Raw genomic sequence first — 23,064 nt, 5'->3', positions numbered from 1 at the left:
GATACTCTACATAAAGAGAAATCTGTTTGTGAAGCTATGCTGTAAATCTAATTTCAGTTTTATTTGTGAATTTGTTTTCAGCTAAACCATACCATTGAGGCTCTGTGGTTAACAGCAGATGAACTGGCAGATAGCAAAGTGGTAAGCATTTTAAAGTGCAGGAAATCTATGGTACATTTTTGTGAAATATGAAGACTAATGCACCGGTCCAAGGACTCATTGTTAAAATGTCTAATGTCTCCAATGATGAAAATCATAATTGGAACACAAGCCTCAGACCTGAGTTGGAAATTACCCAATTTATTTCTGCGCTTTGGCTGATCCGATTAACATTTTCAAAAACTTTTCCGTTCTTTTCAATAGATATCTATTTATCATGTTACTAAAAACAAGGGGGGGGGGGACTTTGCACCTCCTGTTTTACTGTAATTCAGTTGTCTTGTTCATTGACGTCAGCAATGAAGATTGTGTCATTTGTGACTCAGTGAGTGACACTCTCACCCCTGAGTCAGAATGTTGTGGGTTAGTTCCACTTCAAAGAGTTGAGAACAAAATCTAGACTGACTCACCAGTGCTGCATTGTTGGCAATGCAGTCTTTCAGATAAGACATCAAACTGAGGCCCTGTCTCCCCTCTCAGGTGGATGTAAAAGATTCCGCAACATCATTTCGAAGAAGAGTAAGTGAGTTGTCCTCTGTCAATATCAATCCCTCAGTAAACATCACATGGTCCTAATCACATTGCTGTTTGTGGGAGCTTGCTGTGTACAAATTGTTCATTGTAAAGCGCTTTGGAATGTTCTGTGGTCATGCAAGCTGCTACATAAGTGCAAGTTTTTACATGTTTTCTGCGTCTAAAAAGCGTTAATAAGCACACTGGTCATAAGTTGGAAAGTGAGGTATTAATACTTCATTCAGAAATTCTTGGTGCTATTTTAATGGATCCAGTAAGCTGTATATTTTAACTGGAAATAGGAATTTCAGACCAACAGGCTAAAGATTAATATGCTCAGTATCCTGGGATGTAATGTCAGGGCCCCTGTGTTACTTTTTCAACTATCTGTCTCTCTATACGATTAAAGCTAAGCCTGAGCATGTTCACAATTAGGAATATTGATTATAGTACCAGCCCGTTGTTGTTTTAACCCCAGGTCTTGCCTGTACCCCCACTTTTACCTCACCTGCCCCATCCAGGTGGCACCCACATTTAGGTAAGTAGGCAGTGAGTAAACCCTATTTCAGGCTAGCTGGAATACTGGGTTACTCCAAACCACCTCAAATACATTAGAAATAAGCAGGACAGGGATCAGTGAACAGCAGGTATAGCATGTGGGGAGACTCCCTGATTTAGTAAAAGCAAAATACTGCAGATGCTGGAAATCTGAAATAAAAACAAGAAACGCTGGAAATACTCAGCAGGTCTGGCAGCATCTGTGGAGAGAGAAACAGAGTTAACGTTTCAGGTCAATGACCCTTCATCAGAACCCAATTTAGTGTTGCACTGGATCCTTTTTCCCAGCCTTGGATTATTTCAGGGAGCTGCGTGTGTTGTGGGTGGGGTGCGGGAGGGGTGCAGTTTTCACGGTGCACTGAATGGGTGTCGGCTGTGCATGGCAAGGGCGCAGTTCTGCCTGCGGGAAATCGAGAGAGGCTCAAACCATTTGTAAGGTCAGGCTTCGTTATCATATCACATGTAAACTGGCGCACAAGTTCTCTGGAATATTCCGGAAGTTAACGGGCAACTCGCCAATGAGGAGGGCAGGATTTGCATCCCTCATAAAGAGTGAGAGAGGCAGCACGTTCACTTCACTTACCCCCTCCCACAATCCACCCCAGGAATTCCTACCCACATTGCAGCTGCTTCTACTCTAGCAGACAATGGGATGAAGGCTTCCCTCCTCCTTCTACTTACAGTTGAACTATCAGAGAGCAAAACCACTGGCTGCACAGGGAAATCCACACTTTCTTTGCATGTCCTTACCACCAACTATCGCCCTCCTGTCACTTTTCCTGCTCTGTAACACCTTCCTGTTCTTCCCGCTGTTTGTTCAATATCTCCCATCAGCTTGCCTCATAACAAATCTCAAGCCTTACAATGGAGACACTCACTAATAAGCTCCCCTTCTTTCTGCAGGGCAAGTTGGCGCACAATGCCAGGGAGAAGGCAGAATCAGGCTCAGGTTCCGCCAGTTCAATGGAGCAGGAATCCCTGGGTATTCAGGGCACAGGCCTCCCAGGATCAGAGAAGGGGAAGGGGAAAAGCGGGCCAGCAGGGTCTAGGACTTGTTTTAGTCTCTTCTCCTGGCCTTGGTGTGTGTCTGTTTCAGGAAGCTGCCCAAACTGTGGATGACTCGCCCACTCCCACATGTAAGAGGCTCCCCAACCTGCCCTGTACTGCAACTCATTCACCCTTTTTCTGCTTCTAGGTCCTTCTGCAGAATTTGGGCCCTTTAGAAGTTGGTGCACTGGCGGGCCCCTCACACACCAGCTCAGAGATCAGCATCCTGTAAAGCAATGATAGTGAGTTAGAGGACTCTGCATAGAGTGAAGTTCACATCACAAGTGAGCAGCGACTCTCAGTGGTGGTAAGGATGGTTCAGGACAGAGGTGCTCAGAGGGCAAGTCCGGTTCCAAGCATTGCTGAAGAGGGCAGGGATAGAGAACTCAATGCACCAGCCTTTAAGAGAAGGATATTGGAAATGCACCAGCAGATACTAAAGGCATTGGACAACCTACCACTTCATGGCTGAGAATGCGGAATCCACATCTAGCAGGTGTGGCATTCTCGTGCAAGGAATGGGTTTCCTGCAATCTACCATGCACCATGTGGTGTCCTGTATGGAAGGTGCAGGGAAGTGGGCAATGCAACAGTTCTTGCCACCACCAACAGTAGCTTTGATCAAAAGCCAAGTTGTGTGTCAGCTGTGGCTCAGTGGGTAGCACTCTCACCTCTGTGTCAGAACGATTGGGTTTAAGTCCCATTCATTGACCTAAGCAGGAAAATCAAGGCTGACAGTCCAGTGCAGTACTGAGGGAGTGCTGCATTGTTGGAAGTGCCGCCTTTCAGGTAAGATGTTAAACCGAGGCCCTATCTCATCTCTCTGGTGGATGTAAAATATCCCATGACACTTTTAAAGAAGAGCAGGGGAGTTCTCCCCGCTGTCCTGGACAATATTGATCCCTCAATCAACATCATAAAAACAGATTATCTGGTCATTATCACATTGCTGTTTGTGGGAGCTTGCTGTGCACAAATTGACTGCTGAGTTTCCTACATTACAACAGTGACTATGTTTCAAAAATTACTTCATTGGCTGTAAAGCGCTTTGGAATGTCCTGTGGTGCTATATAAATGCAAGTCTTTTTTTTTTGCTGCCACAGGAGCTGTGGACCTCTCCTGCAGCTCTTGATAGACCGAGGGATTGAATTATACAAGTTCGTCTACACCTTGCACGTTGAGCATTTAGTGAAGACTGCACCCTAAAACATCCCTCCCGCTGTAGTTTTGCGTAAGTATTTAGTGTTGTTCAGTAAATTAGTGTTCTGTTGGGATGAATCTGGACTTCATCTCATTTCTATGCTATTGGTATAAATCCGAAGGGCAGTGTCTCTGAGCCCTTTTCAAATCCTTGTTCAACGGCCACAACAAGTGCCCCCAGGACAACTGGGCCAGACTGCCCCAGCAGCAGCTAAGAAGCACCAGCTTCCAGCTGCTCTCCTCTAGGGGACGCACAGCAAGAGGCCGACCATCACGGACATGCCCAGTGCTCTCATGACAGCAACAGCAACCTTCCACGGGAGCGGTGCAACATAAGAGCGCTAGGGTTATGAAAATTACACTTCAGAGGGACACTATTGGGTGACACCTGGGGGAATATTAATTTAAGAATTAACTCAATAAAGAAAATCCGTTTTATAACAGTCAATTTGTGCAGATTGGCTCATTAAGAGCTTCATTGTTTAGTAGTGTTTGTGTGTCCCATGTTGTGATTTAATTTGTCTGGAAATGATGAGAGTTCTGGACTAGACTGGGAGCTAACGGAAGGAGGTGTTGGTGGGTTTCAGGGGCAGGAGCTTCAATCCAGTGGAAAGGCTAGCCAATCACTTGCTCTCGGATTTCTCACTCTGCAAGTTGCTGCTGCTCTGCAGGAATGCCTTCCACTCCCAGTTCCTCCCTGTCAAAGGCTTCTGGCTGCTCCATTTCCAGCATCTGTCAGTGATTAGCAGAGAAATTATACAGGTCCGAGCATGCTCCGCTACATGCGTCACTAGAGGATGGCCTGCATTGCAGCATTCTCCCTGACCAGCTGCAAACATCTGAAAAGCTGCTTCAGTATCCCGGAAAGCTGCCTGACTCCCATGGTAGCGTAGCTCTGCGGGAGACTGCTGATGTCAAAGTGGTGTTGTGTGCCATGTAGATAAAGTGCGGCCACTAGCTGGTCTTCCGGGAAATGTGTAGGCACTGCTGACTGTCACAATACAGCCAGCTCCTTGGCAGCTCCCTGGAAAGCACAAGCACCATTCTGAGGGCATGGGCTGGGATGTTTATTGAAGGGAAACCCTTTCTGATCAGAAGGGTTACCCTGTTGATGTAGTCAATGACTCCCTGCACTTGTGGAGAGGAGGTGGGGAAGTCTGCAGTGGCTGCAAAGCCAAAAGCCCACTCATGCTGCCTGCAGCTGTCAGTGGCAGAGGTAATGAAAAAGCCTGTGCTTCTGAAGGTGGTATCTCTAGGTACAGATGTGCATTGCTGACTGACTGATGTGCCTACCGCAAACAGAAATGACTCAGGGCAGTGCCAGCTGCACAGCTGAACCAGAACCCTCGAACACATTGTTCCTTAATGAAATAGAGTTACATCATGTGTTTTTTTATAGACTCTGTTGCGTCAATGTTGGCATCTGTGACACAGTTCTGGTGTCCACATTATAAAAAGAATATAGAGAGATATTCGAGAAGGTGCAAAAAAGATTCACAAGGATGATACCAGACCTGACAGGTTAGACTTTGCAGGAAAGGCTGAACAGGCTGGAGCCCTTTTCTCCAGAAAAGAGAAGACTGAAAGGTGACCTGCTAGAGGTCTTTAAGATTATGAAAGGGTTTGATAGGGTTGGGTAGAAAAAAATGTTTCCACTTGCAGGGGAGACCAGAAGTAGGGACTATAAATATGAGATAGTCACATAAATCCAATAGGAATTCAGGAGAAACTTCTTTCTCCGGAGAGTGATTAGATTGTGGAATTCGCTACCACAAGGAGTAATTGAGGCAAATAGCATAGATGTATTTAAGAGGAATCTAGATAAACACATGAGGAAGGAAAGAATAGAAGGATATGCTGGTATGGTTAGATGAAGTCAGGTGGGTAGAATCTCGTGTGGAGCAGAAACGGTGGCATCAGACAAGTTGGGTTAAACAGCCTGATTTTGTCCTGTACACCCGACGTAACTTCTCATTTACCCCTAATCCTTGACCTTGCAGCTACTTCTTGCACAGCCTGCCCACTCTAACTTGCTGCTCATGTTCCTCTTACACCACCCATACAGGAGCTGCCAAAACTACTGCCATAGTCAAGAGGGTTCAGTTGCTTCAGAAACACAAGAAGAAAATTCTCTCCTAAATTTAGAGCTCTGCAACAATCAGAGCACACCTACACATCTTTCTATTGATTCAGCAGGTGTCGGAGTGTCCCAAAAATATCCTACACTGAGCAGCTGCTCTGATTATTCCTGTGAAAATTGCAGCAGGGTCCTAACTGCGTGATAGTGTTGCTGTTTGATCCAGGCGGATGCCTAGACTCATTTCCTTCTGACAGTCAAAATAGCGGTGGAGGCATGATCAGTGTGGTAAATACTGCTCCGCCATTTTCAGTGTCTAAATGCCCCGTGGATACCAGGCAAATACACTGAAAATCCACCCCCCCCCCCCCCACCCTTGCTGGAGGCAGGGCTCCCGGCACTGGGCCAAAAAGGCGGGGCGTGCTCTCTGCATTTTTCAGCCCCCCCAGAGCAATCCTCTGGTCTTCTGCTGTCAAACTTTAAGGAGGCAGGATCCCCTGCCCCCAAGCGCTACCGGCCAATCACAGGGCCAGCAGCTCAGCAGCATCACCAGCGCCACTGGGAGCTATGGCCACTGCTGGTACTGCAGAGGCCTCGGAGCCAGGCACAACGCTGGAACCCTGGAGAAGAGGTAGGTGAGGTGGGGTTGCCGGGGTCAGTCCGGAAGGCCCCGGTGGTGTTGGGGTGATGGGGTGGTCGTTCAGTCCAGAGAGAGGGGGTACCCCAGCGGCGGTTGGAAGAGGCCCTTATTTGGCCTCTGGGTGGGACGGCTATCATCAGCCTAACCTGCACCCCACCTCCCTCCGGGAGAATCAGAACCGGGATTCCCCACGTCGGATTCTATGCCGGGCAATTCTGCCCCGATTGCCCAGCCACCGCACCCCATTCTGCCCCCCTCTCCCCCCTCCGGCCACGAAACCTGCCAGCGGGATGAGAACAAAATCCAGCCCACAATGTTACAGCTAACGTAGCCAGGTGATGAATGACAGAACTGGAGCCGAGTCGTTGAATACTTACAAGCTTTTATTTACAGAAACCAACATTACATATCATGCAGCTTCAAGCAACAAACACACTTTTAGCCTGCTCTTATATATATGAGCACAAGTGAGCCCCCAGTTAATACCCACCATTTGAATATAAATAACCCCCAACTGATAGGCAATTAACACCCTCGTCTTCTAATAAACGTAACCGCTTTAGGACCAATATTGTGAGTTACTAACCTATCTTTCTGCAGATTTTTGTAAGGTTTTATGAAAGCTTAGTTTGCTATTTCTTTGCCTGGAGTGCTGAAATGGTAATATTGAAGTATTTATCAATTTACAATAGCACAGCTTTCAGCGAAAGCCTTTATTCTATGTCATTCACCAGGTAAAAATTTTGAGTAAATAAAAATATCTTCTCCCTTCTATCCAGGTTTCTTGCAAAACTTCAGTGAAAAGTGTTGAAAGTTTCACAAATAATCAGACCCCTGCGTGGGAATTCTTTGACAATGTGAATTTCAGTGAATTACTGTCCAACCACAGTGACTTGTCCAACCTTTAATGCCATTTAGCATTGCAGAGGAAGTGTTGCATTTTATGTTACATCAAATAAATGCTAGAGTTGTGATTATGCTACACTTAGATATTGGATACTCTTTCCAGACCTTTCCCCTTTTCTCTTATTTGGAGAAACATCAGTGTTTAACACTGTTATGTAAATAAGGGTGAAGGGAAATTCGATCGCAGCTCTTACGTTTCGCGGAAACATTTCAAAATGGCTTGCATTGACAAAATATTTTGAAGTGCTATTGTTATACTGCAGCAATTTTGCACATAGCAAGCCCATAAACAGTGCTTACTACAGTGTTCTGTGAGCTTGGTTTTGAAGGCTAATAGCTTGTTTCTCCTGTTTGTGTAGGTCAAAGTCTGTGCTTTCAATCCACTACCAGGTTTTATTGCTTTACGTTGATATGTAATACTTGGTACTGTTCTTGATCCAAACAGAAGTTGATCAAATTACACTCCTAAAGGTGCCATGGCTTTTCTCTTGTGCAATGAAGCCTGATACTACGGGCAGAATTTTATTGTCATGGCCCGACGATGGGACCGAAAGCCAAGGGCGACACTGCCTCAGCTGTTTGTGGGACCCCTCCCGCCACATTTTACGGTGGCCCAGAAACTGAATAGTGGACATCTGGGCTGCCGTCCCTTTAAAGGACGGGTGCCCACCCCCCCCCAGGAGCTGCTGGCCAATCAGAGGGCTGGAAGCTCAGCAGCGCCACCAGGAGTGGTGGCCAGTGCTGGGTCTGCACCTGGAAGACGAGGCCGCCATGGAAGGACACCGCCCTCCAAACCAGGCGTGTGGGGTCTGGGGGTGCTGGGCCCGTCAGGCAGGCACTAGCAGGGTAGGGGGAGGGAGGGTGTTGGTGAGGGCAGGTGGCCCCATCGCTGCTAGGGCAGCCATTGCCATGGGGGGTGGTCCCCTCCATGGGCCACAGAGTGCCCGAATAGAAGAGCACCCCCGCCGAGCCTACAAGGAGGCCTCCAGGGTTTACCAGGCAGTCTCCCCACACAGCGGAGGGCCCGCCTGCTGCTGGTAAAATGCCAGCGGCAGTGGGAAGAGGCCTTTAATTGGCCACTTAAGTGGCTCAATTGGCCTCTGGGCGGAAGCACCATCCACCTTCCCTGCTGCTGGTAAAAGGAAGAAGATGGGCACTCCAACCCCTGCCTTCCCTCGCCAATTTGCGGCCCGCAGCCCACTCCCCACTCCCCCATCCCCCCATCCCCCCACCCCCCAATGCCTCCCAGCCCATTCCCAGAGGCCAAGAAAGCTGGTAAAATCCAGCCCTCTGTGTCTGTGCTTCTGTGTGTTTGTGTGTGTGGTGGGTGAAAACTGCACTTAGACAGTTCAAATGCAGTTAAGTAATACTTTGAATTTCCCTTCAGATGTCTACTGAATAGCTCAATGATTCATTTGTATATGGAATGAGCTTGCAATGCTAGCATTGTAGAATATTCAGCTGAACGCCAACAACAGCACTGACGCTTTCATATTTGATGCAAAAATAACAGAATCTATTCTGAGAGACAGGATAAACTGTCACATATAAAGGCAGAGAATAATCAAGGATAGTCAGCATGGATTTGTTAAGGGAAGATCTTGTCTGACCAACTTGATCGAATTTTTTGAAGAAGTAACAAGGAAGATAGATGAGGGTAGTGCAGTTGATGTGGTCTACATGGATTTCAGCAAGGCTTTGGACAAGGACCCACATGATAGACTGTTTAAAAAAAAATCCTATGAGATCCAGGGAAATGCAGCAAGGTAGATACAAAATTGGCTCAGTGGCAGGAAACAAAGGGCAATTGTTGACTGCTGTTTTCGCGACTGGAGGGCAGTTTTCAGTGGCATTCCACAGGGGTCAGTACTGGGTCCCCTGCTTTTTGCGGTGTATGTTAACGATTTGGACGTAAATTTAGGGGGCATGATCAAGAAGTTTGCGGACGACACAAAGATTAGCCCTCTGTGTGGTGGATAGTGAGGAGGATAGCTGTAGGCTGCAGGAGGATATTGATGGTCTGGTCAGATGGGCAGAAAAGTGGCAAATGGAATTCAACTTGGAGAAGTGCGAGGTGCATTTGGTGAGGACAAACAAGGTAAAGGAATACACGAATAATGGGAAAATACTGAGAAGTGTAGAAGAAGTGAGGGACCTTGGAGTGAATGTCCACAGATCCCTGAAGGTAGCAGGACAAGTCATAGAGTCGTACAGCATAGAAACAGGCCCTTCGGCCCACCGTGTCCATGCTGACCATAATGCCTATCTATACTAATCCCACCTGCCTGCATTAATTCCATATCCCTCTATGCCTTGCTCATTCAAGTACATGTCCAGATGCCTCTTAAATGTCGCTACTGTTCCTGCCTCCACCACCTCCTCAGGCAGCTCATTCCAGATACCCACTATTCTTTGTGTGAAAAATTTACCCCTTGTATCCCCTTTAAACCTCCTCCTTCTCACCTTAAATCTATGCCCTCTAGTTTTAGTCACCCCTACCATGGGAAATAGACTCTGGCTATCTACCCTATCTTTGCCTCTCATAATTTTATATACCTCTATCATGTCCCCTCTCAGCCTCCTTCGCTCCAGGGAAAACAGACCCAGCCTATCCAATCTCTCTTTATAACTCAAGCCCTCCAAACCAGGCAACATCCTTGTGAATCTTTTCTGCATCCTTTCTAGCTTAATCACATCTTTCCTGTGGTGCGGCGACCAGAACTGCACACAGTACTCCAAATTCGGCCTAACCAACGTTATGTACAACTGTAACATGACGTCCCAACTCTTGTACTCAGTGCCTCGGCCGATGAAGGCAAGCATGACATACACCTTCTTCACCACCCTGTCTACCTGTGTTGCCACTTTCAGGGAACTATGTACTTGCACGCCAAGGACTCTCTGCTCAAGAACACTCCCCAGGGCCCTGCCATTCACTGTATATGTCCTGCCCTGGTTTAACTTCCCAAAATGCATCACTTCACACTTGTCTGTGTTAAATTCTATTTGCCACTCCCTTGCCCACTTTCCCAGTTGATTTATATCCTGTTGTAACCTTAGACAACCTTCTTCACTGTCCACTATATCACCAATTTTGGTGTCATCTGCAAACTTACTAATCATGCCCCTTACATTCACATCCAAGTCATTAATATATATGACAATTGCATAGGTCAATAAGGTGGTCAAGAAGGCATATGGAATCCTTTCCTTTATTAGCCAAGGTATAGAATATAAGAGCAGTGAGGTTATGCTGGAACTATATAAATCATTGGTTAGGCCACAACTTCAGAACTGTGTGCAGTTCTGGTCACCTCATTACAGAAATGATGCAATTGCACTAGAGAGGGTACAGAGGAGATTTATGAGGATGTTGCCAGGACTGGAAAAATGCAGCTATGAGGAAAGATCGGATAGGCTGGAGTTGTTCTCCTTGGAACAGAGAAGACCGAGAGGCGATCTGACTGAAGTGTACAAAATTTTAATGGGCTTGGATAGAATGGAGGTGAAGGGCCTATTCACCTTAGCAGAGAGGTCAGTGACTAGGGGGCATAGATTTAAAGTGATTGGTAGAAAAATTAGAGAGGAGATGAGAAAAGCTTTTTCGCCCAGAGGGTGGTGATGTTCTGGTACTCACTGCCTGAAAGGGTAGTTGAGGCAGAAACCCTCAACTCATTCAAAAGGAGTCTGGATAGGCACCTCAAGTGCCGTAAGCTGCAGGGCTACGGACCAAATGCTGGAAGGTGGGACTAGAATAGGTGGATCGTTTTTCAGCCGGCACAGACACGATGGGCCAAGTGGCCTCTTTCTGTGCCTTAAACGTTCTATGATTCTAACTTTATCTGGTGCAGTTTCAAATGGAATTATAGTTGAGTAGGTCACTGTAGTTGAAGTCCTGAAATCTGGAAACCTTAACAGATTTTGGTTCTCCTAAAATTAGAGCTGAAAGTTCTGGGTCCAACATCATGGCAGTGAAATTGATCTACAGCAGCAGTGCAAAACGGGCTCGTAGTCAATCGGCAGCCTGTTACATTCACCATGGCAGCTTTTAGTTTACATTGACTTGGAAAATATTGCCAAGATTTTTAATTTCAAACCAAGTAAAAGTGACCGTGAGACCAGGAAACAAGTCTCCAAAAAGAGTTTGAACGATCATTCTTTGAACTTCAGTGGCAACAAAGTCAGGCAGGGTGAAAAATCAACTGCTGATTTGCTACTGTCCCATTTTGCGATGCTGGCATAGACAATTTCACCCCCAACCCCACACACCATTTACAAAGTCAAACGATACAATGCTGTGTTTTATTTTGGGTCCAGTACTTTGCTAAATCAATGCAATTGTTTTGTTTTGTTCAATGAACATCATATTGGAGGACATGCTTTATACAACATATAATCAGAAATAAATATTTATTTTATCAAAGAATTAGCCATGAAGATTGGAGCGCTGCAAAATAAGATAAAGGAAAAAGAGGACCAATTAACAAAGAATAGAAAAGAGAGAATTGTGGACATGTAAGTGCGGAACACGCCTAAAGGTGTGTTATTAAATACATCTCTAATGACAAAGTTTGAGTACTAGATCATAAAATTTGCACCATCTGGTCACTGAGTGTGTATCAATCCATGGTGATCTCCCATATTCTAAAACCATTAATGGAAATTTTTTTTAAAATGGTAACTGCACGATTATTAGTTTCTAAATATCAGGAGTGATGGCTGATGGTTTGTGATTTAAGTCTCACAATGTTGAGATTGGTATGTCAGCAGTTTTCTTTACCATTAAACCAATTCACAGCCTCAATCCTGTTGTCAATTGTGTTATGTTATATAGCAAACATACAGCAACTGTCTAACCCTACCCCCACACCCAAACCACCACTGTCCTCCCCAAAGGATTAGTCATGACAGCAATTGGGAGGAAGGAATTATATATATGTTGTTTTAAAAAAATCTGTTTGGACAAATACTATTGAGCTAGTACTCTGCTGTTTTAGGGATTATCTATCCTGTTTGTAGATTGTGTTTTTGAAAATGGCAAGGCTTGTTGAAAAGCAGGTTGAGTTTTTGCAAGCCAAGTTTTTAGAATCACACAATGAAGGAGCCATTCAGCCCATTGTGCTTGCGCCAGTTCTTTGGTAGAGCTTTCCAATTAGTCCGAATCCTCTGCTCTTTCTCCATAGCCCTGTAATTGTTTTTTATTCGTTCATGGGATGTGGTTATCGCTGACCAGGCCAACATTTATTGCCCGTCCCTAATTGCCCTTGAGAAGGTAGTGGTGAGCTGCCTTCTTGAACCGCTGCAGTCCATGTGGGGTAGGTACACCCACAGTGCTGTTAGGAAGGGAGTTCCAGGATTTTGACCCAGTGACAGTGAAGGAACGGTGATATAGTTCCAAGTCAGGATGGTGTGTGACTTGGAGGGGAACTTGCAGGTGGTGGTGTTCGCATGCATCTGCTGCCCTTGTCCTTCTAGGTGGTAGAGGTCGTGGGTTTAGAAGGTGCTGTCGAAGGAGCCTTGATGTGTTGCTGCAGTGTATCTTGTATATCGTACAAGTGGCACACTACTGCCACTGTGCGTTGGTGGTGGAGGGAGTGAATGTTTGTAGATGGGGTGCCGATCGAATGGGCTGTTTTGTCCTGGATGGTGTCGAGCTTCTTGAGTGTTGTTGGAGCTGCACCAATCCAGGCAAGTAGAGAGTATTCCATCACACTCCTAACTTGTGCCTTGTAGATGGTGGACAGGCTTTGTTTACTCCATCAAGTATTTATCCAATTCTCTTTTGAAAGGTACTATTGAATCTGCTTCCATCGCCCTTCCAGGGAGTGCATTCCAGATTACAACAAGTCGCTGCGTAAAAATATATTTCCTCATGTTGCCTCTGGTTCTTTCGTCCATTACTGTCTCTCTGTGTCCTCTGGTCACTGACCCTGCTGCCAAGTTCTCTTGCTTGACAATGCACAGCTGTGTCTTTCATTAGCTGTCACAGATAAAAGTTGTTTTGCTACAGGGCAACTAAGTTGCTGGTGGAATATGGTATCACTAACCAAGGTCAGAAGATAGATCTGGGTGGTTGTTCCATCCTTTACGCAGCAGGGATTAACCTGAGCTTCTTGTAAATGCAGAGAAACAAATGGGAGAAATTTATAACAATGCAACATAAAGGTGTGAGTTGGAGAAACTGAATTAGAGGCTGATATTAAAAATGAAAAGCAAGGTAGGGAGAAAGATTTGAAAACACTCTGAGCAATATAGGGAACAAGTGGCAGGACTTAGGAGGAGAAATCCTATAGTGACTAGAATGTAAAAACGTTTTCATTTTGCATTTTTACTTTTCTATAGATTTATAGAATTGAGTCGCGATTTCCTGTTTAGCTTTAGCACACTTGTTTCTCAGTCTGTGGCATGCATGGACTTTGGTTAGCTAACTGCCGCAGCTGCTGAATACAAGGGGCACTTGTGCAGCTCTGTCAACAAGGTTTATCCATCATAAGTAAACCAGCAATCCATTGTCTACACTTGTGGTATGAACATTTTTCTACCAGCCCCTGAATCTAATATGCAATTGGCAAATAGCTTGAGAATGATAAGCAAATAATATTGAATCCCTGAGTAGTTAATCTCAAAGACTGTTTTGTTCTTTTACTTTTTGTCTGTGGCAGTTAAGGTAAACAAAGCTTAACAGAACTTGGCTTGCCAAAAGCTCACTCCCTGTTTAAGGACGCTAATTTTATCTAAAGGGTGTCAAGTAACTTTCCATGTGTACAGTCTTACAATAACAACTTGCATTATATAACGCCTTTAACATAGCAAAATGTCCCAAGCTCTTGTCTGATTCACCTGCTACATTTTAACTCTTGCTCCGCCTTGTTTCTGTAGAGGGGTTTTAGGGAGGGGATGCGGTTGTAATTTTTAAAAATTTGTTCTAGGGATGTGGGTGTCACTGGCCAGGCCAGCATTTATTGCCCATCCCTAATTGCCCTTAAGAAGGTGGTGGTGAGCTGCCTTCTTGAGCCACTGCAGTCTGTCTGCTGTAGATACATCCACAGTACTCTTAGGGAGGGAGTTCCAGGATTTTGACCCAGCAATGGTAATGGAACGGTGATACAGTTCCAAGTCAGGATGGTGTGTGATTTGGAGGGGAACTTAGTGGTGGTGGTGTTCCCATGCATCTGCTGCTCTTGTCCTTCTAATTGGTAGCAGGTTTGGAAGATGCTGTCAAAATTGAAATTCCACCTTTTGCTTTTTGACTCATAATGGAGATTGATTTGTATCTGAATGTGCAAATAAAGCCTTTGCTCATTTTCAGAGAGCAGGCCACAGCCAACTGTGTTATTGGCAAGTTAGGTATCAAGTCCTGTGCAACCTAGTGAATCAGAGTTCAAATGTGCTGCAAGCTGAAAATCCCTTACTGGATTATTGAATTATTTTCAAAGAAGTTTAGTTTATGTTTGTACCTTGCTGTTCACCACCTAGTACTTATTTTAATGCCAGGATTTTTATTTCAGTCCTCTTTCATTTGTAATTTTCAATTTAAGATGTCATTCATAGTTGCAAGGGGTACCTTAATGAGTCCATGCTGCTTGGCAGGCAGACTCTCGCCACTGCGCGTGAATTTCCCAAATGCTTCTTCCTAAATTGGTCGAAAGTTTTTTTTAACCTCACATAGAATTTACAACACCAGAAACAGGCATTTTGACCTGTCTGGTCCGTGCCAGTGTTTATTCTCCACATGAAACCTTCTCTCAGGAGACTGCCAAGCTGCACGGAGGGGTCAAGGGAGGGAGGGTGGGTGGGTAATGGGGCGTGAAGGTTACACAGGACTGGGATGGGTCAAGCTTGATGGAGCAGCTGGGCGTTTCCTGTCCACTTTTTCCTTCTCATACTTTCCAATCGTTCATTTAAGTGGTTAATTATGGCATAGTGTGCACGAGGGTTTGATTTCTGTGGCTGTTGAGTGAGGTTTGTTTACTACAGTGCACACTCAAAGCAATTATACTCACTATGCACACAACATATATGGGTCATGGCGTTCAATGTTTAGACGTAAATTATTTCTCAATATGCTTATAATAAAGATGTCACATGCCTTCATTGTGAAAGCCATGGTACATGAGTTGTGGAAATGATGTTTCCACAAATAGCTGTCATAAAGGACAAAGAGTGAATAAAATGAAACCTTGAATTTAATTGTGTATCATAGGGTAATTGCAAGACATTTCTCTAATAACAGAGTTCAGCTGCTGATCCTTAACAACTCAATGTTCACTCTCATTATTTCTGATGTTATCTGATCCTCTTGAATCCTTCCTTGTTGAGCCTTGGTGTAACTCTGGACATTTCGTTTTTGCCTAAAGAAAAACATTGTCTTCCTGCCCTGCTCCTTGTCTGATCAATTTGATACTGGAATTTCCCTGTAATATTATGATGGACATGAATTGCCCCCATGCCCAATTTAGCAAGATAATTAATCACTTTTCTAAACCAATGCTATAATTAAATTTCTCTCAGCTTTGAAATTACACTGAGCGTGTACTTAAAATGGGGATGGGTAGAGGATCATCATGGGCAGTGTCACTAAACGAGTGATATCACATTTGCTCCCTGTTAGACACCCCATTTAATATTCAGTTCTGTTGAGACCAGTGGAGCTGAATATTGCCTATGGTGTTTAGCAGGCAGCCCATTCACTCTCACTTGTATTCCACTTGCAGTACAGTGGCATAGCAGTTATGTTACTGAGCTAGTCATCCAGAGGCATGGGCTAATGATCCAGAGGGAGAATTTAAATTCAGTTAAACAAATAAAATCTGGAATAAAAAAGTAGTTATCAGTAATAGTGACCATGAAACTAACAGACTGTCATAAAAACCGACTGGTTCATTAATGCCTTTGAGGGAAGGAAATCTGCCATCCTTATCCGGTCTGGCCTACATGCGATTCCTGACCCAAAGCAATGTGATCGGCTCTTAACTTCTATATGAAAGCACTCAAGCCACTCAGTTGTATTCAAGAAGGCAGCTCACCACTACCTTCTCAGGAACATTTAGGGACGGGCAATAAATGCTGGCTTTGCCAGTGGTGCCCACATCCCATGAGTCAATAAAAAAAAATGCTCAAGATGAATTTTTACCCCAATCACTTCTACAAAGGGACTAATCCATTTCTTTACAACTTTCAGGCTATTTCAAGGCTTAATAGCTGAAATTTTAGATTTCTGCCAGAAGTGTAAGTCGAATCCTCCCTGGGAATCGTAATTGAATGGACTTTAGGTAATGAGCAAGGGCTCTCACAGCAAAGAAGGGACCAAATATGTAATACTGTGGAGGAGAAGAACAAATACCTCAGCTGTATGGAAAGAGCCATGTTCTGCTGAATACTATTACTGGCTCAGTATCCCGTCCTGGGAAATAAAGTCATTTCCTTAAGTAATGTAAAGTAATGCCAGCTATCCCCCACTGGTACCTTTTTTATTTTTCTCCAGCTAGAAGGCCAAAGTGGTAGACTTCAGCCTTGAAAATCTGGAAATTTTCCTTATCAGTAGGAAAAATTCCAAAACAATTTTTAACCATGTTTCTGAAGAAAAGACACGTTCCAGTCTGAAGGCTGTGTAAGCAGAGTTTCCCCAGTGACTGGAGACAGCTCTGTACTAAATGAGGTATGAGGAGCGTAACAGATTACTGAACGAAGATTCTGAATGCTCCAGCGTAGCTATTTCCACTTTCATTCTTCAACACTATAAATGTTTATTTGGGCACTTGGTAAGGTTTGTGCTGTTCGAGCGTGCATTGTGTCAGTTTTTTTTTGTATGGAAAAACACCTCAGCTAGCAGACAAGTGATGCTTGCTGCTCCGATGACCTTCAATCTAATGATTTTCTGTTTGTTATTCTAATGAATTAATGTATGCAGTTTGTTCATCACAGTGTCAACAATGTCATGGCTGCGGAAGTGATTACAAAGGCTGTAACTTTCCACTATTTCCCTTCTTTTTGTCAGGTTCAATCAGTTAAAGGAGCATCACCCCCGAGATCTCAAATACCCAGGTGTTTCTAGAAAGAATGGTTAATGAGGAAGCCAATTCCAATGTCCCTTAAACTTAATAACTGAATTACAGATCCCAAGTAATGTGATTTGTTTAGAGATTTAGTCATATTGGCATGGATTTTGCAGAAGTAATGGCGGCAAAACCGTCAGCATTCACTGTCATCATTCCTCTGAAACAGACAGCAACTTCTTGAGTCTGTGCATGCGCAGGATAATGCGGAAATCCAGAAGTTGCTGTCAGTGATTCTACGCTTCCCCAGAGGATGTGCTGTTGAGTCCCTCTAGACTGCAATCAATTAGAAATCACTGAACTGATGAGAACATGTTCTTTTACTCTCTTAGTCTCACTGCAGAAACCCTGAACAATTTACACCTTGTTGAATGAGGTGTGACTGTTTTTAATAGTGTACCAAGTCCATAACTACTGCTAAACAGCCTCACTGGCCCTGAAAGAGTAATTTTATATTTTATGAATGTCAAATCTCTCCATTGTGATAAGAAATTCCAAGTGTTTTAAAATGTTTTAAAAGTTTTTTTTGTGATATTTTAGCTTCTACATAAATCCTTTGTGGTATGTCAAAGCGTGTATTTCACTATCTGTAAAATTCAAAAATTAGAAGTGAAGGGATTCAGTGATTTTTACATTCTGACTTGCTATCTGTAAGATACTTCAGTGTGATTGGGTGCTTACCCTGCTTGGTGCTATCACAGTTGCTGGATGCCTGGAGATCCCCTTGATTGGTGCCAGGTACAAACTAATGTCAGGAAGGGGGCAATCCACACTATAGACATTGCTAGATCTTTGTGGGCGGTTTTCTTCAATGTTGTCACTTTGCTGCTGACTGTAAAATCCGGGCTTGGCCTTGCTTTTTTAAATGAATGTTTCTGTTCTTCAGATCGGAGGTTGTTAGTACAGAGGAGTGGAGCAATTCTTTCCACACTTTGCAGGATGGGGATGGTATCAGTGGCAAGGATATAGAGCTTGTGGTGGTCCAGAATACATTGGCTTTGGTTATCCCAATGTTTAACTGGAGTAACTTGTGGCTCATTAAACATAAATGTTGGAGAAGCCATTGACTTGATAACAGTGCCTACAAGGGTGGTGGGAGCAGAGACAATCAATGACTTCAAGAGGATGTTGGATATTGGGTGGCATCTTCTTCTTTCTTTTCTTTTGGGCCTCCTTATCTCGAGAGACAATGGATACGTGCCTGGAGGTGGTCAGTGGTTTGTGAAGCAGCGCCTGCATCTGAGAGAAATAGAATTGCAGGGCTATGAGGATCGAGCTGAGGAGTGGAACTGACAGCATAGCTCTGTGGAGAGCCGCCATGGACTCAACAGGCCGAATGGCCTCCCTCTCTCCCGTAAATGACTCTGACAAATACAGAGCAAAACTTCCATCTACTCTGCCTCAACAGTGCACCTTAACTCCAACCTCAGAATGCATTTGTGCGACCTTTTCCTGCTTCTTCCTAACACGGGTCTCAAGCTTTTGAGTGAGTTTCCAGACAAGTGCCAATTTCATGTCAAATTTTGGGCAGTTTTTGCTGCAGAACTACAGTGATAGAAAACTTGTAGACTGGGCAGTTAAGTGGCAAATGAACTTTAACAGAGATAAATGTGAGGTGATACATTTTGTTAGGAAAAACAGAAACGTCGCCTGCACCTTAGGAAGTAAGAAACTGAATGGGGTTGAAGAGCAAATGGATCCTAGTGATACAGGTGAACAAATCATTAAAAGCAGCATTGCAGGTCAGCAAAGCAATTAAAATGTTAACAAAGCACTGGGACTTATATCTAAGGTGTGGAATTCAAAAGTAGTGAAGTTATGTTGAGCTTGTATAAGACACTGGTCAGGCCCCATAGAGTACTGTGCACAGTTCTGGTCTCCATATTATAAAAAGGACATAGAAGCACTGGACGGAGGGCAAAAAATATTTACACGGATGTTACTACAACGGAGAGATTGCAGCTATTGTGAAAGATTGAACAGGTTGGGGCATTTTTCTTTAGAAAAGAGAAGACTTAGAGGTGAGCTGATGGAGATTATTAAAATTATGACTCAGTTGGACAGGATTAAAAAAAAGAAAGACTTGTATTTTTATAGCATCTTTCACGACCACCAGCTGTCTCAAAGCACTTTACAGCCAATGAAGTCATTTTTAAAGTGTAGTCACTGTTATGATGCAGGAATTGCAGCAGCCAGTATGTGCACAGAAAGCTCCCATGAACAGCAAAGTGATAATGACCATATAATCTGTTTTTTGTGATATTGATTGAGGGATAAATATTGATCAGAACACTGGGGATAACCCCCCTGCTTTTCTTCAAAAGAGTGTCATGGGATCTTTTACATCCACCCAAGCAAGCAGATGGGGCCTCAGTTTAATACCTCATCTGAAAAACAGCACCTCCAACAGTGTAGCTCTCCCACAGTACCGCACTGGCGTGTCAGCCTTGATTTGTGCACTCAAGTCCTAGAGTGAGAGTTGAACCCAAAACCTTGTAAGCAAGAGCGCTACCAACTGAGCCACTAAACACTAATGTACATCTAACTAGAGAGAATGTTTCTACTTGTGGGAGAAACCAAAACTGGGGGCCGTAAATACAAGATAGTTACTAATGAATCCAAAAGGGAACTAAGGCGAGTTTTCTTTACCCAGAGAGTGGTGAGAATGTGGAACTTGCTACCACAGAGTGGTTGAGGCAAATAGCTTTGAAACTTTCATAAGGAAACTAGACGAGTACAAGGGAGAAAAGCGGAAAGGCTGAGATGAGGTAGATGGAATCGGACGCAATGGAGTATAAACATTTGCGCAGACTACTTTGGTTAAATGGTCTGTTTCGGTTCTGTATATTCTGTATAGTTTTACGTAAGTGCCCAAACTCACTTCAAAAACCACCCTTACAGCCAGTAGAGAGGCAAGAATGTCATCTTCTCGATCTGTGCCAAGTTTGAATCCAACTTTCTGAGTGAAGTGGAAGTTTACTCGCTCACCGTACCACACAGTCCTTCCTCCTTTCTGCCTTTCTATCATTTCTGGCTTTACTCCCAAAATCTTATCAATATTACTGTAACCAATCACTAAGATTAGTCCACAAATGATTTACATAGTGGTATATAATTCATTCCCCTCCCTTCCTGATGGAAAATTCCTATTTTTTTATGTTGGATTGACCAAGATCAGGAAGCTCATCATGTGATATTGTGCAACTTCGGTTCCTGCTTCGCAATCTCTGTAACAAAGACCAAATAAAAGAAAGAACTTGCACGTTTCTTGTCCTCAAGGGGCTGAATTTTACTAGCTCGATCTCGGTGGTGAGCTTCCGATATGGCAGCCCGCACGTGTGGGCTTTACTCCACCGATGATTATATGCGGTGGCTCATTTAAATGGCCAGGGCAGACCACCCACCCCGATGAGGTGGAGGCGCCATTTTTAAAGGGCTTCAAGCCCTTCCACTTCATTTAAATTTTTAAAGTTATAGACAGTATAAATTTCAAGTGAAAAATTTTATAAAAGTTTCAAGACCCTCTCCCACCCCCCCCCCCAGTGACTAAATAATTTATTACTTGCCCTCTCCTCCCCGCAAAAAAACTTTCCTTGCGATCCCGATCTCCCCGCCCCCCCTGCAAATGTTTATGAACTATGAACTTTACCCTTTCCCACCACCTCCGTAGACCAATCAACAAAGTTTCACCCTGCTCCCCCGCCACCCTGAAAACTTACCTCCTTCCCCCCTCCCCACCAATGTTCCACGTCGGATCTCCGGTTGGAGATCTGAAGGCACGGGAGTCCTGGCAACCGATCGGAATATCGGAGCGGGACAGCCGGCAGCAGCAGGTAAGGCATTAATTCATTTATTACCATACATTAACATATTTAGATTTCAGCCCTGTCGCTAAGCGGTGGTGGGGGGGGGGGAGGGGGGGTTGCCATGAGGCCTCGCCATCGCCAGCAATATGGGGCCCCAATGTCAGGGGCCCGGTAAAATTTGCCCCTAGATGTGGATTACAACAAATGTGCTTCTTTCATAGAAACATAGAAAATAGGAGCAGGAGTAGGCCATTCAGCCCTTCGAGCCTGCTCCGCCATTCATTATGATCATGGCTGATCATCCAACTCAGTAACCTGTTCCCGCTTTCCCCCCATATCCTTTGATCCCTTTCACCCCAAGAGCTATATCTAACTCCTTCTTGAAAACATACAATGTTTTGGTCTCAACTGCTTTCTGTGGTAGCAAATTCCACAGGCTCACCACTCTCTGGGTGAAGAAATTTCTCCTCATCTCAGTCATGAAAGGTTTACCCCATATCCTCAGACTATGACCCCTAGTTCTGGACTCCCCCACCATTGGGAACATCCTTCCTGCATCTACCCTGTCAAGTCCTGTTAGAATTTTATAGGTTTCTATGAGATCCCCCCTCACTCTTCTGAACTCCAGCGAATATAATCCTAATCGACTCAATCTCTCCTCAAAAGTCAGTCCCGCCATCCCAGGAATCAGTCTGGTAAACCTTCACTGCACTCCCTATATAGCAAGAACATCCTTCCTCAGATAAGGAGACCAAAACTGCATACAATATTCCAGGTGTGGCCTCACCAAGGCCCTGTATAATTGCAGCAAGACATCCCTGTTCTTGTACTCGAATCCTCTCACTATGAAGGCCAACATACCATTTGCCTTTTTTACTGCCTGTTGCACCTGCATGCTTACCTTCAGCGACTGGTGTATGAGAACACCCAGGTCTCGCTGCATATTCCCCCTCTCTCAGTTTATAGCTGTTCAGATAATAATCTGCCTTCCTGTTTTTGTTATTAAAGTGGATAACCCCACATTTATCCACATTATACTGCATCTGCAATGCATTTGCCCACACACTCAACTTGTCCAAATCACCCTGAAGCCTCTCTGCATCCTCCTCACAACTCACCCTCCCACCCAGTTCTGTATCATCTGCAAATCTGGAGATATTACATTTCGTTCCCTCATCTAAATCATTAATGTATATTGTGAATAGTTGGGGTCCTAGCACCGATCCCTGCAGTACCCCACTAGTCACTGCCTGCCATTCAGAAAAAGATCCGTTTACTCTTACTTTGTTTCCTGTCTGCCAACCAATTTTCTATCCTTCGCAATACACTACCCCCAATCCCATGTGCTTTAACTTTACATGCTAATCTCTTCTGTGGGACTTTGTCAAAAGCCTTCTGAAAGTTCAAATAAACCACATCTACTGGCTCCCCCTCATCAACTCTACTCGTTACATCCTCGAAGAATTCAAGATTTGTCGAGCATGATTTCCCTTTAGTAAATCCATGCTGACTCTGTCTGATTCTACCACTGTTCTCCAAGTGCTCTGCTATAAAATCTTTGATAATGGACTCTAGAATTTTCCCCACTACCGACGTTGGTCACTTGTGATGTAAGCAAATGCAGCAGCCACTTTGATCACAGCATTGATCCATTGGTCAATGACACTGCTTATAAAATAACTCTGAATTGAGCATAAAAATGTTTGATTAAAAAAAAACTTTTAACTCCATGACATTGAACCTTAAAGCAGTTCTGGGCACCAAACTTTAGGAAGGATGAAATAAAAACAGCAATGCTGTTAATACTCAGCAGGTCTGGCAGAATCTGTGGAGAGAGAAATAGAGTTAAATGTTTCAGATTGATGACCCTTCATCAGAACAGATAGGAACGATATATTGGCTTTGAAAGAAGTGCAGCGTAGATTTACAAAAATGATGCCTGGGCTCCAAGGGTTAAGCTACGAGGAGAGGTTACACACACTAGAATTGTATTCCCTGGAATTTAGAAGGTTAAGAGGTGATTTAATCCAAGTTTTCAAGATATTTTGGGGCACAGATAGGGTAGACAGAGAGAAACTATTTCCCCTGGTTAAGGAGTCTAAG

The 23,064-nt window shown here is 44.2% G+C and overlaps 1 long non-coding RNA gene across 2 annotated transcripts in view; it reads left to right on the top strand.

The window, feature by feature from the left end:
* Positions 1-589: 589 nt before the first annotated feature.
* LOC137379142 (uncharacterized) overlaps positions 590-23,064 on the top strand; it is a 56,185-nt gene continuing 33,710 nt past the window's right edge. Inside the window, exons 1-3 of one of the 2 annotated variants that reach the window (XR_010976742.1) lie at positions 602-678; positions 3,381-3,508; positions 11,525-11,615. This is a non-coding gene — a long non-coding RNA (uncharacterized lncRNA). Of the gene's footprint in view, positions 679-3,380; positions 3,509-11,524; positions 11,616-23,064 lie in introns of both variants that reach the window. The other variant, XR_010976743.1, reaches the window with a different exon arrangement.

This window comes from Heterodontus francisci, chromosome 2 (assembly GCF_036365525.1).
Source record: "Heterodontus francisci isolate sHetFra1 chromosome 2, sHetFra1.hap1, whole genome shotgun sequence".
Lineage (NCBI taxonomy): Eukaryota > Metazoa > Chordata > Chondrichthyes > Heterodontiformes > Heterodontidae > Heterodontus > Heterodontus francisci.
This window is presented reverse-complemented; position numbering and strand designations above follow the sequence as displayed.